At 44.0% G+C, this 14,575-nt stretch overlaps 1 long non-coding RNA gene across 1 annotated transcript in view; it reads left to right on the top strand.

Annotated features, from left to right (window-relative positions):
• Nucleotides 1–10,789, top strand: part of LOC138641735 (uncharacterized) — a 96,600-nt gene extending 85,811 nt beyond the window's left edge. The window contains exon 3 of the long non-coding RNA XR_011313939.1: nucleotides 9,005–10,789. This is a non-coding gene — a long non-coding RNA (uncharacterized lncRNA). The remainder of the gene's footprint in view (nucleotides 1–9,004) is intronic.
• Nucleotides 10,790–14,575: the final 3,786 nt, after the last annotated feature.

Raw genomic sequence — 14,575 nt, 5'->3', positions numbered from 1 at the left:
TATATTCAGAAAGGGTCTCTCTGAAGCCCTTAAGGATGTCATGGTGGGATTTCCTATGCCTGCTGGTTTGAATGAGTCTATGTCTTTGGCCATTCAGATCGGTCGACGCTTGCGTGAGCGTAAATCTGTGCACCATTTGGCGGTATTACCTGAGCTTAAACCTGAGCCTATGCAGTGCAATAGGACTATGACCAGAGTTGAACGGCAAGAACACAGACGTCTGAATGGGCTGTGTTTCTACTGTGGTGATTCCACTCATGCTATCTCTGATTGTCCTAAGCGCACTAAGCGGTTCGCTAGGTCTGCCATCATTGGTACAGTACAGTCAAAATTTCTTCTGTCCGTTACCTTGATCTGCTCTTTGTCATCGTATTCTGTCATGGCGTTTGTGGATTCAGGCGCTGCCCTGAATTTGATGGACTTGGAATATGCTAAGCGTTGTGGGTTTTTCTTGGAGCCCTTGCAGTGTCCTATTCCATTGAGAGGAATTGATGCTACGCCTTTGGCCAAGAATAAGCCTCAATACTGGACCCAGCTGACCATGTGCATGGCTCCTGCACATCAGGAGGTTATTCGCTTTCTGGTGTTGCATAATCTGCATGATGTGGTCGTGTTGGGGTTGCCATGGCTACAAGTCCATAATCCAGTATTAGATTGGAAATCCATGTCTGTGTCCAGCTGGGGTTGTCAGGGGGTACATGGTGATGTTCCATTTCTGTCAATTTCGTCATCCACCCCTTCTAAGGTTCCAGAGTTCTTGTCTGATTACCGGGATGTATTTGATGAGCCCAAGTCCGATGCCCTACCTCCGCATAGGGATCGTGATTGTGCTATCAATTTGATTCCTGGTAGTAAATTCCCAAAAGGTCGACTGTTTAATTTATCCGTGCCTGAGCACGCCGCTATGCGCAGTTATGTGAAGGAGAAGGGGCATATTCGCCCGTCATCGTCGCCATTAGGAGCAGGGTTCTTTTTTGTAGCCAAGAAGGATAGTTCGCTGAGACCTTGTATAGATTACCGCCTTCTTAATAAGATCACTGTTAAATTTCAGTACCCCTTGCCATTGTTATCTGATTTGTTTGCTCGGATCAAGGGGGCTAGTTGGTTCACCAAGATAGATCTTCGTGGTGCGTATAATCTGGTGCGAATCAGGCGAGGCGATGAATGGAAAACTGCATTTAATACGCCCGAGGGTCATTTTGAGTATCTAGTGATGCCATTCGGACTTGCCAATGCTCCATCAGTGTTTCAGTCCTTTATGCATGACATCTTCCGAGAGTACCTGGATAAATTCCTGATTGTGTACTTGGATGACATTTTGATCTTCTCGGATGATTGGGAGTCTCATGTGAAGCAGGTCAGAACGGTTTTTCAGGTCCTGCGTGCTAATTCTTTGTTTGTGAAGGGATCAAAGTGTCTCTTTGGTGTGCAGAAGGTTTCATTTTTGGGGTTCATCTTTTCCCCTTCTACTATCGAGATGGATCCTGTTAAGGTCCAAGCCATCCATGATTGGACTCAGCCGACATCTCTGAAAAGTCTGCAAAAGTTCCTGGGCTTTGCTAATTTTTATAGTCGCTTCATCTGCAATTTTTCTAGTATTGCCAAACCATTGACTGATTTGACCAAGAAGGGTGCTGATTTGGTCAATTGGTCTTCTGCTGCTGTGGAAGCTTTTCAAGAGTTGAAGCGTCGTTTTTCTTCTGCCCCTGTGTTGTGTCAACCAGATGTTTCTCTTCCGTTCCAGGTCGAGGTTGATGCTTCTGAGATTGGAGCAGGGGCTGTTTTGTCGCAGAGAGGTTCTGATTGCTCAGTGATGAAACCATGCGCTTTTTTTTCCAGGAAGTTTTCGCCTGCTGAGCGAAATTATGATGTGGGCAACCGAGAGTTGCTGGCCATGAAGTGGGCATTCGAGGAGTGGCGTCATTGGCTTGAAGGAGCTAAGCATCGCGTGGTGGTATTGACTGATCATAAGAACTTGACTTATCTCGAGTCTGCTAAGCGTTTGAATCCTAGACAGGCTCGTTGGTCGCTGTTTTTTGCCCGTTTTGACTTTGTGATTTCGTACCTTCCGGGCTCTAAAAATGTGAAGGCGGATGCTCTGTCTAGGAGTTTTGTGCCCGACTCTCCGGGTTTATCTGAGCCGGCGGGTATCCTCAAGGAAGGAGTAATTGTGTCTGCCATCTCCCCTGATTTGCGGCGGGTGCTGCAAAAATTTCAGGCTAATAAACCTGATCGTTGTCCAGCGGAGAAACTGTTTGTCCCTGATAGGTGGACGAATAAAGTTATCTCTGAGGTTCATTGTTCGGTGTTGGCTGGTCATCCTGGAATCTTTGGTACCAGAGAGTTAGTGGCTAGATCCTTTTGGTGGCCATCTCTGTCGCGGGATGTGCGTACTTTTGTGCAGTCCTGTGGGATTTGTGCTCGGGCTAAGCCCTGCTGTTCTCGTGCCAGTGGGTTGCTTTTGCCCTTGCCGGTCCCGAAGAGGCCTTGGACACATATCTCTATGGATTTTATTTCAGATCTTCCCGTTTCTCAAAAGATGTCAGTCATTTGGGTGGTCTGTGATCGCTTTTCTAAGATGGTCCATCTGGTACCCTTGTCTAAATTGCCTTCCTCCTCTGATTTGGTGCCATTGTTCTTCCAGCATGTGGTTCGTTTGCATGGCATTCCAGAGAATATCGTTTCTGACAGAGGTTCCCAGTTTGTGTCGAGGTTTTGGCGAGCCTTTTGTGGTAGGATGGGCATTGACTTGTCTTTTTCCTCGGCTTTCCATCCTCAGACTAATGGCCAGACCGAACGAACCAATCAGACCTTGGAAACCTATCTGAGATGCTTTGTTTCTGCCGATCAGGATGACTGGGTGTCCTTTTTGCCTTTGGCTGAGTTCGCCCTTAATAATCGGGCCAGCTCGGCTACCTTGGTTTCGCCATTTTTCTGCAATTCTGGGTTCCATCCTCGTTTCTCTTCAGGACAGGTTGAGTCTTCGGACTGTCCTGGTGTGGATACTGTGGTGGACAGGTTGCAGCAGATTTGGACTCATGTAGTGGACAATTTGACCTTGTCCCAGGAGAAGGCTCAACGTTTCGCTAATCGCAGACGCCGTGTGGGTCCCCGACTTCGTGTTGGGGATCTGGTTTGGTTATCTTCTCGTCATATTCCTATGAAGGTTTCCTCTCCTAAGTTTAAACCTCGTTTCATTGGTCCGTATAGGATTTCTGAGGTTATTAATCCTGTGTCTTTTCGTCTGACCCTCCCAGATTCTTTTTCCATACATAACGTATTCCATAGGTCATTGTTGCGGAGATACGTGGCACCTATGGTTCCATCTGTTGACCCTCCTGCCCCGGTTTCGGTGGAGGGGGAATTGGAGTATATTGTGGAGAAGATTTTGGATTCTCGTGTTTCAAGACGGAAACTCCAGTATCTGGTTAAATGGAAGGGTTATGCTCAGGAAGATAATTCCTGGGTTTTTGCCTCTGATGTCCATGCTCCCGATCTTGTTCGTGCCTTTCATGTGGCTCATCCTGGTCGGCCTGGGGGCTCTGGTGAGGGTTCGGTGACCCCTCCTCAAGGGGGGGGGTACTGTTGTGAATTCTGTGGCAGAGCTCCCTCCTGTGGTCACAAGTGGTACTTCGGCTGATTCTCTCTGGGAGCTTCCGTTTGTGGAGGAAAGTGGTACTGCGGCTTCTGAGTTTCCTCCCTCAGGTGATCTGGTGAGGTCGTTAGGTGCTTCTCTACTTAACTCCACCTAATGCTTTGATCCATGCTTCCTGTCAATGTTCCAGTGTTGGACTTGTTTTTTCCTGGATCATTCCTGTGGCCTGCTGCTCTGCATAGCTAAGTTCTTCTTTGCTATTTGTTTGCTATTTTTTCTGTCCAGCTTGTCTAATTGTTTTGCTGGAAGCTCTGGGACGCAAAGGGTGTACCTCCGTGCCGTTAGTTCGGTACGGAGGGTCTTTTTGCCCCCTTTGCGTGGTTTTCTTTAGGGTTTTGTGTAGACCGCAAAGTTATCTTTCCTATCCTCGCTCTGTTAAGAAAGTCGGGCCTCACTTTGCTGAATCTATTTCATCCCTACGTTTGTCTTTTCATCTTAACTCACAGTCATTATATGTGGGGGGCTGCCTTTTCCTTTGGGGTATTTCTCTGAGGCAAGGTAGGCTTATTTTCTATCTTCAGGCTAGTTAGTTTCTCAGGCTGTGCCGAGTTGCATAGGCAGAGTTAGGCGCAATCCACGGCTGCCTCTAGTGTTGTTTGGAGAGGATTAGGGATTGCGGTCTGCAGAGTTCCCACGTCTCAGAGCTCGTTCTATTATTTTGGGTTATTGTCAGATCACTGTATGTGCTCTGACCGCTATGTCCATTGTGATACTGAATTGCCTATCACAACAGGGCCCTAGAACACGAGGTAAATCCATTCCCACAAAAATCTATACCTGTGATGGAGGATCAGTGTGGCCGAATTTGCTCCTGCTGAAAAGTAGAAGCAGCAGAAGCACAGGAGTATTTGCTCAAGGGCTGAATCACCTCAGTGACTGTTCTACATGGGTTCAGAAGTGGATGCTGCCAGGGTAAGCCATGGAAGCAGTCATATGGGTAAATCAGATAACTGAGACATCTAAAGTCTTATGGACGTGGTGGTGACCACCACTCGCTTATCCTTCCTTGCCCCATGCTTGATGTGAGCTGGAGTAAGGTATAAGGATATAAAAGATAGACAATAATGAAGTCGAACATTCAAGGTGGCTACATCAAGACATAAAGGTGAACAGCTCCAATGGAGAAGTCATTCTTATATTGGCATTCTAGTGGATCATAGGTGGGGATCTGTAGCAGGGGATGCTCTCTATGATGTCAATATGCCCTAATGTGACAGATGGGTTATGGTTGTCCCCATGAAATAACCATTTTAAAACAATATTATGGATGAGCTTGAACGTTGTTAAACTTTGATGTTGGTGAAGTCTTTATGGAAGTCGTAGACCTCAAAGATGACCAAACCAAGCTGAAATTTCTACTTCAAGCAACGGAGACTGGGCTTAATAGGATTGATTTATTTTCAACAAATCATGAGAAGGCTTTGTTCATTGCAACCAACAAGACTCGTCAAGAGTTGAAGTGTAAAAATGATGAGGACAACCAATGATGTACAGAGAGTTAAGGTGCAGCCTTATCTAGAAGTGAACACCACCACCACACCCTTTGTTATCTAAGACTGGTGGATCCCAGATCTCCACAGGATAGGTGATAAATGTGTCATAAATGGGCACCCAATGAGTCATTGGCGATGACTAGAATCCTTGTGCTCTTGTCTCCTTAGCTTGCAGTCCAGGATGTTCATTGTGACTCCATTCAAAGTCTATATGATTAACGATCTGCCACTTTATGCAAGTGCCCACTCTTTGCAGCCAAGCTTTGAACAGGAACAAGAGGCTTGAGTTTCTCATTCTAAAGATTACGGGGTTCCCAAGTTAATTGTCTATTATGCAATTTTTTAGGGTCTTTGAAGAGCAAATTCCTGGGCAGGTGCTGACCACCCATCAAAAAGGAGTACATCAACCCTCTTGGTTAGCTGAGTGGGCTGCAAACAATATAAGACATTCTAAAGAAGCATCAATAATGGTGGTCACCAATTGGTCAAATCCAAACTAACATATCATTGTATAATTTTTCAATTACCGTTCACAGTTCGGTAAGGGTAAAATTGAAAAGTAAGGTGATTTTTATATACTTTCAACCTCTGATCACAAAAATATCTAAAGCATTCCATTCCGTAGTTTTTTCACAAACACGAACGCCGTATGGTTTTTCTTGCACCATGCTTTGACCTTTTTGCATGACCTTTGGTAGATGATTTCAATTCACCCGACAACTTTGGCAATTTGTGGTTATTTGGTTTTAGTGAAGAAACAATGAAGGAACATTACGGACTTTGCTAGAAACGTGTATAATGCTTAATTTGGTGGAAAACTTGGTGATCAAGACAAGTCATAGGCTCCACATATAGTGTGTTCTGTTTGTGTATAAGAACTACGACAGTGTTCTAAAGGGAAGAAAGCGATCTTTCGTTTTGGCGTGCCTATGATCTGAAGAGAGTCACAAAATCATATTGAGGACTGCTACTTTTGTACATGCAACGTGGAGGGATTCAACCTTAAAATTAAGAAAGAAATTATAAATCTGGACCTCCCGTCAGTGATTCGCCCTGATCCTCATGGTCCAGGAATACCTGTTCTTTCACCTCCGGAGAAACTTGAAAATACACCTGATTCAGAAGATTCAAAGCATGAAGAGCAGGATTCTGATGAAGACTTTCGCGCTATTCCTAACGAGCTGCAGCTTTTTTCACTGCTCGAATTAAATGATTTAGTCAGAGACTTGGACTTTCCTAAACATTCTGCAGAACTTTTAGGCTCTAGACTAAAGGAAAAAAACCTGCTAGCTCCTGGTATCTGTTTTCATAGTAGAGAAGCAGAGAAAAGGAATTCCTTCCATACTTTTCTCAAGATGGTGCTCTAGTGTATTGCAGTGATGTTCCTGGGCTGATGGAAAAATGTAACATTGAGAACAACGTGAATGAGTGGAGAATACTGATTCATCCCAAAAAATGTCTGAAAGCTGTGCTACTGCACAATGGCAGCAAGTATGCTTCAGAGCCTGTAGGCCATTCTGTGCACTTGAAGGAAAGCTATGAGAATTTAGACTTTATTCTCAAGAAACTTAATTATGAGGAACAAGGATGGTCAATATGTGGTGATCTTAAAGTTCAAGGAAGATACATAAAGTACCCTTGCTTGTTGTGTGAATGAGACAGACAGGAATGGACTCATCACTGGAGCCAAAAAAGTTGGCCAATGAGAACATCTTTGCAACCTTGACTCAAGAACATAGTTGCAGAAAGTTTAGTTGATCCCACTAAAGTTCTCGTGTCACCACTCCACATTAAGTTTGAACTGATGAAGCAGTTTGTAAAAGCTCTACTGAAAGAAGGAGACACTTTTAAGTATGTGTATACCTAGTTTCAGGGACTGTCCGAAGAAAAATGAATTAAGACATTTTTGTGAATCCAGATATTCGGAAAACTCATGAAGAATGACGTGTTCGAAATAAAAATGAAATCTGTTGAGAAAAGGGCTAGGAATTCTTTTAAAGAAGTTGTGAAGAAATTTCTATGTAACGAAAAAGATCCAAAATTTAAGTCCATCGTGGAGAACATGCTGAAAGGTTTCAAAGCCTTGGGTTGTCTGATGAATTTGAAGTTACATTTATTACATTTCCATTTGGACTCCTTTCCTGAAAACCTTGGTGCTGATTGTGAGGAGCAAGAAGAAAGATCTCATCATGATATCAATGACGATACCAAGGTAGATGGAACATGAACATGATGGGGGACAACTGCTTGATGCTTCACGTAGAAGATCCTCAGGACTTGTATAAGAGAAAAGGTCTCGAGAAGCTTTGAAGAGAAAAGGAAAAGGCGCAAGAATTAATTTCTAGTAAAGTTGCATAATGAATGTTCAATAAATTCTTATATATAATATTGTGTACATTTTTGTCTGCAATAAAGATTTTTCTTGTTCATCTCGCTTGTACGTAATTTCACAAGCGTTTTGAGCAAAATCTATATGTGATGGATAAAGATAGAAATGTTTTTTTTTTTAAACATAAGAGTCAGTGATTGGATTTGAAACAATTTTCATAAACCCAAATTTTGTACAATACTGGAAGACTATTTCCAATGCCGATTACTCTATTAGTAGAATAGAGTTGGTCTTCTGGTCAGGAACGTTGGACTGGACAACTCTAAAGTAGGAGATTCAGCAACGTTTCCTCTTGGGTTCAGACTTGCAACCATCTGTTTATTACTCTTGCATATTTCATGGTTCGTTACTTTCAGATTTCCATCAAGGTTTTTTTTCTACTTCCACGTACAACTGTAGTTCCGGTAATGTGATATGTGTCCAACAAAACATGCTCATTTCTGGAGCAGCGCTGGCTGACCATCATACCATTGTGTGTAATACATACTTTTCCCGGTGTCTGCTAACTGAGGCTGTAATTGTCTGAAAGTATACGTTATTATTACTGTGATACATGACTCGCCCTGTGCCTGTGCCAAGCGGCTATGAGAAAACTAGGTCAGGTTCATACAAGTTCAGTGGCTCATAGCTGGAAAATGTGCTCAGGTATGATTGCGAGGAAAATCAAGTGGATAAATGTGACATTAGCCATTATTTGCTACGAGAAGACTCACTGAGGATGACACGAGATTGATGTCCGTCTTGTGGATCTTGTAAAATGAGCCCTGGAGGAATCTATAAATATTCATGGTCGTATAGGGAAGACGCAAGAGAAATTAATGGCACAATTAATGGAGTCATCCACCTCTAAGGACATTTTTTTTTACTTAAATGCATGTATTTGGGGCTTAAAATATTTCTGTTAACATTTTTGCAAATGTTTTGCGTTTGGAGCTCAAAATAAAGACAGATAATAAGTTACAAACTCTCCAGTCAGCATGATCTCATTGATTCTCAGGTAGCTCATTCTGCAGCCAGCAAGAGCAGTGAAATTTTCTCTTAGGACTTGAGCGCATGCCCAGTTTTCTCATACGAGCTCTATTCATGGTTTTCACACATAGTACTTCTACTTACGATCATCTATGGGGCTGTAGACACGTCCGATTTTTTTTTTCCTCCGACCGAGTGGTCTTCGGAAAGAATCGAAGACGTGACCAATTTTGATGAAAGTGTCAGACTGCACTTGGGTGATGTGTGTGGTCTGATCTTTATGTACAGACAGGATGGAGCGGGTGAAAAAATTGTATTTTTTTTCTCTCGGGAGGACAACTGATGCCGCTATGGTCAAAATAATCGGAGCGTTTTTCTCGGATGTGGAGACATCGGTGGTGTGATCCTGCCCTAATAGTGATGATCTCTCCTATAGAAAATGTCAATCATATTGTTCAAATTTGAAATATTAACTCTTGCTTCCATTTTGTTTTGCAGGTGACCCATGGGATCTGAACGGCCGTAGCACCGCAACCTCCAGAATCTGTGGTTCTTCACCAGTTGTTTCGTAATCCAGTAGCTTCTTTCTTCTGGAAAACCAATGATCCCTTATCCACAGTCATACCATTCATTATAAAAAGCCAGACTTGTATTAAATGTACAACATGGTAGAATTATACAGCCAGGAATTGATAGAAAGAATAAGTAGAAATAGCGCCTGTCGACACCCAGGGCTACAGGGAATGTTGTGTTCTGAGATGTCAAGATCCCAAAGCATAATAATTGGATGGAATGGGAAAGGTTTAAAAAACATTAAACTATTATACTCACCCAGCCTCACCCAGCCTCCTACCTGTCCTGGCCACCACAGCTCCCCACTTGTCCTCCGCTGGTCCTGCTGAGATACCCGCCGTGCTCCAGTGCCGGTGTTTTCTTCCATCCATGCCGGTGCTTTCACGCTCATCATACCGTCATGACGTCATGTAACATAGATAGAACGTACATAAAATACTAGTCGGCGCTGGAAGAGTAGAGTGGAAATGCGGCAACAGGGACAGGTGAGGCGCTAGGTGACTATGATAATTTATTTTTTTTCCACCTCTTTCCAGCAGCTCTTTTATTGGAGTTTCACAAATAAAATTTTCAAAACGTTCAGATTTCCTAGAATCCCCAAATTTTGAGAAATTCTAAATTAATTTGATTAGTTTAGAATCAATCCGATCATCTCTAAAATCCAGTCCTTGATGTTGTCATTAACAATACGTAATGGAAGGGCATATTGGGGGGAAACAGAATGCATGAGTATGCAAGAAATTAAATAGTTTCCAAACATAAAAATGTGAAAATTATTATACATAAAAAGTGTAAATTTTCAGTTTTTACATATAACGTTCATCTTAAATTAATAACATAGTAATTAATATTGAGTTGTGAACCAAAAGAGCAAATTGTCCTGAGATCTAAATAGGGTGGTGGGACTAGGCACTGTCAGGAGGATGGATACGAGTATGGGTTCAGCAGGACGGAATGGAACAGGTGCAGACAAGGCAGACAGGATCAGGAGGCACGGGTATGGGGACCTAACAACTAGCTAGCAGGATATACACTGATTAACTAAAGTTGCTAAGGCACCTCCCAATAGGGGAGGATGCCTTATATACCTAATTCCTCCCAGCTATTGCCTGGGGATGTTTTTAGCAGCACACACGCTGGCCCTTTTGAGAGGCAGGGAGCACGAGTGCACGCCCTAAGCACACTCCCAGGAGACCTATGTGCCGTGCGCAGGTTCTGGGAAGAAGACACTGGGGGAGCACGGATAGGTAAGTTAACACACCGACGTCCCTGCGGGGTGGAAGAAGGGGACCCATGCAGGGGTGCCGGTTCAGTTGTAACACTCATCCAAAGCAACAGCTGTACAGAATTTGCATATTCTCCTTGTCCCAGTATTGGTTTCTCTTAAGTTTTATTTATTTATCAAAGATTTAAAAAAATATTATTTAGCCCATTTTCCTTCCATTAGTTTGAAAGAAAGTCACATTTAGACAGGGTGGAGGGGGCGTGGAATGCCTGGAAATGTGAAAAGCTAAAAATGCTCACCGCAATGTATAACCTTACAGACAAAGCTACTGAATTCTCAAAATTCTTGACATTGCTGGATCTCCACATTAGAATAAAGACTTTTTTTTTTAATGTATGTCTGATTACATCATAAGAAGTTCGCTTTGGTGTTTTTCAATAAAATACTATATTTATTATCATATTAAATATTTTTTCCTAAATGTTTTTTTGTGTGATTCATTATTTACGTGTGGCCTCAAATTGAAGTTTTACAGATGATGAAAGCAGGAGGTGCTATGCAGGGTGACACCATGGATCATCGGCAGAATTAAGAAACCCATTCACATTAGATAAAGGTTTCCCAAACCCGCTGATTTTGGCCAACCGTCCATCTCCTGACTCTCCATCTATAGATGATATCTGTGAAGGGAATAATCCAATAGTTGGAGTTTGAGTGGTCGATCCTTCTTATGTTGGGCAGATAAGCCACTGCCAGAGGAGTTTCGAAGTGGCTCTGCCATTGAGAACACTGGAGCGCTCCCGTGTATCGGCCAGTTGGGAGAGATAGCTATCAGCTCAACTATTGTGTACGGTCAGGTACAATGTCCCCGTAGACTAACAGGATCCCAGGGTGGACACAGACTTTAAAACAGGTCCCCACCCTTGCAATGACTATACATTTGTCATGTCCCCGGCAGAGGAGGCATGGTTCAGACTTCACATGGGGTGAACATGCCATTGTGGAGGCCATCATGTATGCAGGAAAGCCGTCATGCCAGTTTCAGCAAAGGAGGCAAATAAAATACAACCCTGTGAGAAATGTATAATGACCTTTCTATAGCAAGGGAGAGTTGTTTTAACAAAATATTGGGCCTCAAAGGTTATTAGACAACCCCCATTTGAAGGTGACAGTTACTTCAAGTAATGTCTACTTTTAAAGGCGAATAAAAAATAACCTCCTAGACTTTATTGTGTCCTTCTGCTTCTGTGCGTGGAGAATATATTATAAGAAAATAATGTATTGTTAAAATCAGAAATGTATAATTTTTTGTTGAAGCGCACTTTTAAAAAGCTTCATTTTCCAAAGAGGCCACTAGACCATAGACAATATGCGGACACTGTCAGTTTTCTGCAGCTAAGGCTAGGTTCCCATTGCGTTAATGGGAACGCGCTAACGGACAGCGTTGCATGGCGAAATTAACGCCGTGCAACGCGTCCGTTAGTGCGCCCATTCACGGCAATGGGAACGCGCAGCACTAGCGCGTGTCATGTTCGGCACGCGCTAGCGACGCGCCGGTGTTTTGTGGCGCGCCGCGGACGCTGCTTGCAGCGTCCGAGGCGCGCCCGCGGTCCGTTCCCCGCTCTTGCAGATCGGGGATCTGTGAGAGCGGGGACGTTATCGCGACCCCGGTAAAAACATTGCGCAATCTGCTAGCGCTAGCGCTAAATGGATTGCACTAACGCAATGTGACCCTAGCCTAACTTGTCAGCTATAATGTGGAGACTAGGACAGAATGAACAGAGTCATTTCATTATTATTAGAAGATTGGCAAGTAAGAACTCTATTGTATTGCTGGAGGCCTAAATGATAAGTCTTCAGTCACTCTGTGTGACTACATTATAGGAACAACACCGTATGCACTACCCGAAGAGGTGCCAAAGTAGGGTCCAACACAATATATCAAGAGAAAATAAACTTAGGCACTCAACTTTGCGGAATTTTATGATTTAATGTGGTCATCAAATTAAACGTTTCGGCCACAATAGACGGCCTTCTTCAGTAACAATGTGCAGGATTAGAGATATGCGTGAATGACCGCATGTAAAAGTGTCCCACATCAGCACTGTAGCAGAGTGAATCTGCAGGGAAGCGAAATGTCCAAAGACCGGGTAACCGGTAATGCATGGAAGCCCAGGTGGGCGGCGTGCCGGCGTGGCAGTCAGAGACGCAGTATCCACTGCTAGTCAAAGCTTTGAGTTACTGAAGAAGGCCGTCTATTGTGGCCGAAACGTTTAATTTGATGACTGCATTAAATCATAAAATTCCGCAAAGTTGAGTGCCTAAGTTTATTTTCCCCCAGTGCATGCACTGTGCGCTGCGGTGAATCACCGGTTTCTTAGCCAGGACTGATGGGTACGTATGTGTTATGCATACTTCCAGGCAGAGCAGGTATAGTGGGCGTGGCCTCACTCCATACACCTGTGGTGAGGGAGGCCACGCCTTTTTTAGTGATGTGGCCGTCCTGTTGGAGTGGGCGACTTATGGATTCATAAGTTTGCAGTCAGACAGAGTGACTGCAGACTTATCATTTTGCGTGAAGGATAAGAAAGTGCAAAACAATGGGAAGAGGGGAGTGGAGACCCCTAGGCGGATCTAAAATGCCCTAAATGTCCGTATATAGGTTCTCAACCTATCACTGGGCAGGAACCTAAGCCTGCCTGACCTTTGCAATAGGCCCTACATAGGGAGGGGATGAGGTGAGCGTTAGTCAGTCACCACTAAAGCTAAAGACAGAGAGGGTAGAAGGATGGAGGAAACTCTTAAGGTACCGTCACACAAAACGATATCGTTAACGATATCGTTGCTTTTTGTGACGTAGCAATGATATCGTTAACTAAATCGTTATGCACGACAGCGACCAACGATCAGGCCCCTGCTGGGAGATCGCTGGTCGCTGGGGAAAGTCCAGCACTTTATTTCGTTGCTGGATCACCCGCTGACATCGCTGAATCGGCGTGTGTGACGCCGATTCAGCGATGTCTTCACTGGTAACCAGGGTAAATATCGGGTTGCTAAGCGCAGGACCGCGCTTAGTAACCCGATGTTTACCCTGGTTACCATTGTAAAAGTAAAAAAAAAAAACACTACATACTTACATTCCTGTCACGTTCCTCAGCGTCAGCTTCCCTGCGTCCCCCAGTGTCAGCGCCGGCCGGCCGTAAAGCAGAGCACAGCAGTGACGTCACCGCTCTGCTTTCCAGCCAGTGCTTACACAGTGCAGGGAAGCTGACGCTGGGGGACGCGACAGGAATGTAAGTATGTAGTGTTTTTTTTTTTTACTTTTACAATGGTAACCAGGGTAAACATCGGGTTACTAAGCGCGGCCCTGCGCTTAGTAACCCGATGTTTACCCTGGTTACCCGGGGACTTCGGGCTCGTTGGTCGCTGGAGAGCTGTCTGTGTGACAGCTCTCCAGTGACCAAACAGCGACACTGCAGCGATCGGCATCATTGTCTAGATCGCTGCAGCGTCGCTTAATGTGACGGTACCTTTAACTTGAGTGGACAACGTTGACATCACGCCAGCAATCCTCCAAGGGTCCTCAGAGAAGACACTAACCAACTGCTAGAACTTCCAACAAGAGTGAGGCAAGTAGAGCTAACACCCACACCATGCTCCAGCAATTGAATGTATTTAAATCTTCAGCATAGGTGCGTGATTAGCACAAGGTGAAGGTAACTAATGGGTCATAGAGGGAGAAGGATATCGCTCCATAACAGAAATGCAAAAATCAAGAAGGTGCTTGAGCTAAACACAAAGACCATCTACAGCCGGATCCATGATGACTGTCTGTCACACCTGACACACCCATAACATGACCCCTTTAAATTTTCTCTAATGGGTAGTAAACTTTACCTCACTACAGACTCTAAAACATTAGCAAAATAGAAAGCAAAACCAGATGAGACTGTTACCAGAAATATCTGCGTGAACAAGCATAGGTAAAGGTGAAACAGTACAAATATGGTATTTGATGTCACAATGATCAGAGAAACAGAGTGCATCTCCAGTATTAGAACAGATAGACAGAGTGGACAGCAGTGTGAGCAGCCTCTTCTTAGCTCAGCGCCCCTGGTATGCCCAGTATTAAATCAGATAGACATGATGGACAGCAGTGTGAGCAGCCTCTTGTTACATCATCATTCTTGATATCTCCAGTATTAGATAAGTTAGACAGGGTGGACAGCAGTGTGAGCAACCACTTTTTTTTCCTTAGCACCCCTAGAATG

This window comes from Ranitomeya imitator, chromosome 6 (assembly GCF_032444005.1).
Source record: "Ranitomeya imitator isolate aRanImi1 chromosome 6, aRanImi1.pri, whole genome shotgun sequence".
In the NCBI taxonomy this organism is placed as follows: Eukaryota; Metazoa; Chordata; class Amphibia; order Anura; family Dendrobatidae; genus Ranitomeya; species Ranitomeya imitator.
Note: the sequence above shows the minus strand (reverse complement) of the source record. Positions and strands in the feature narration are given on the sequence as shown.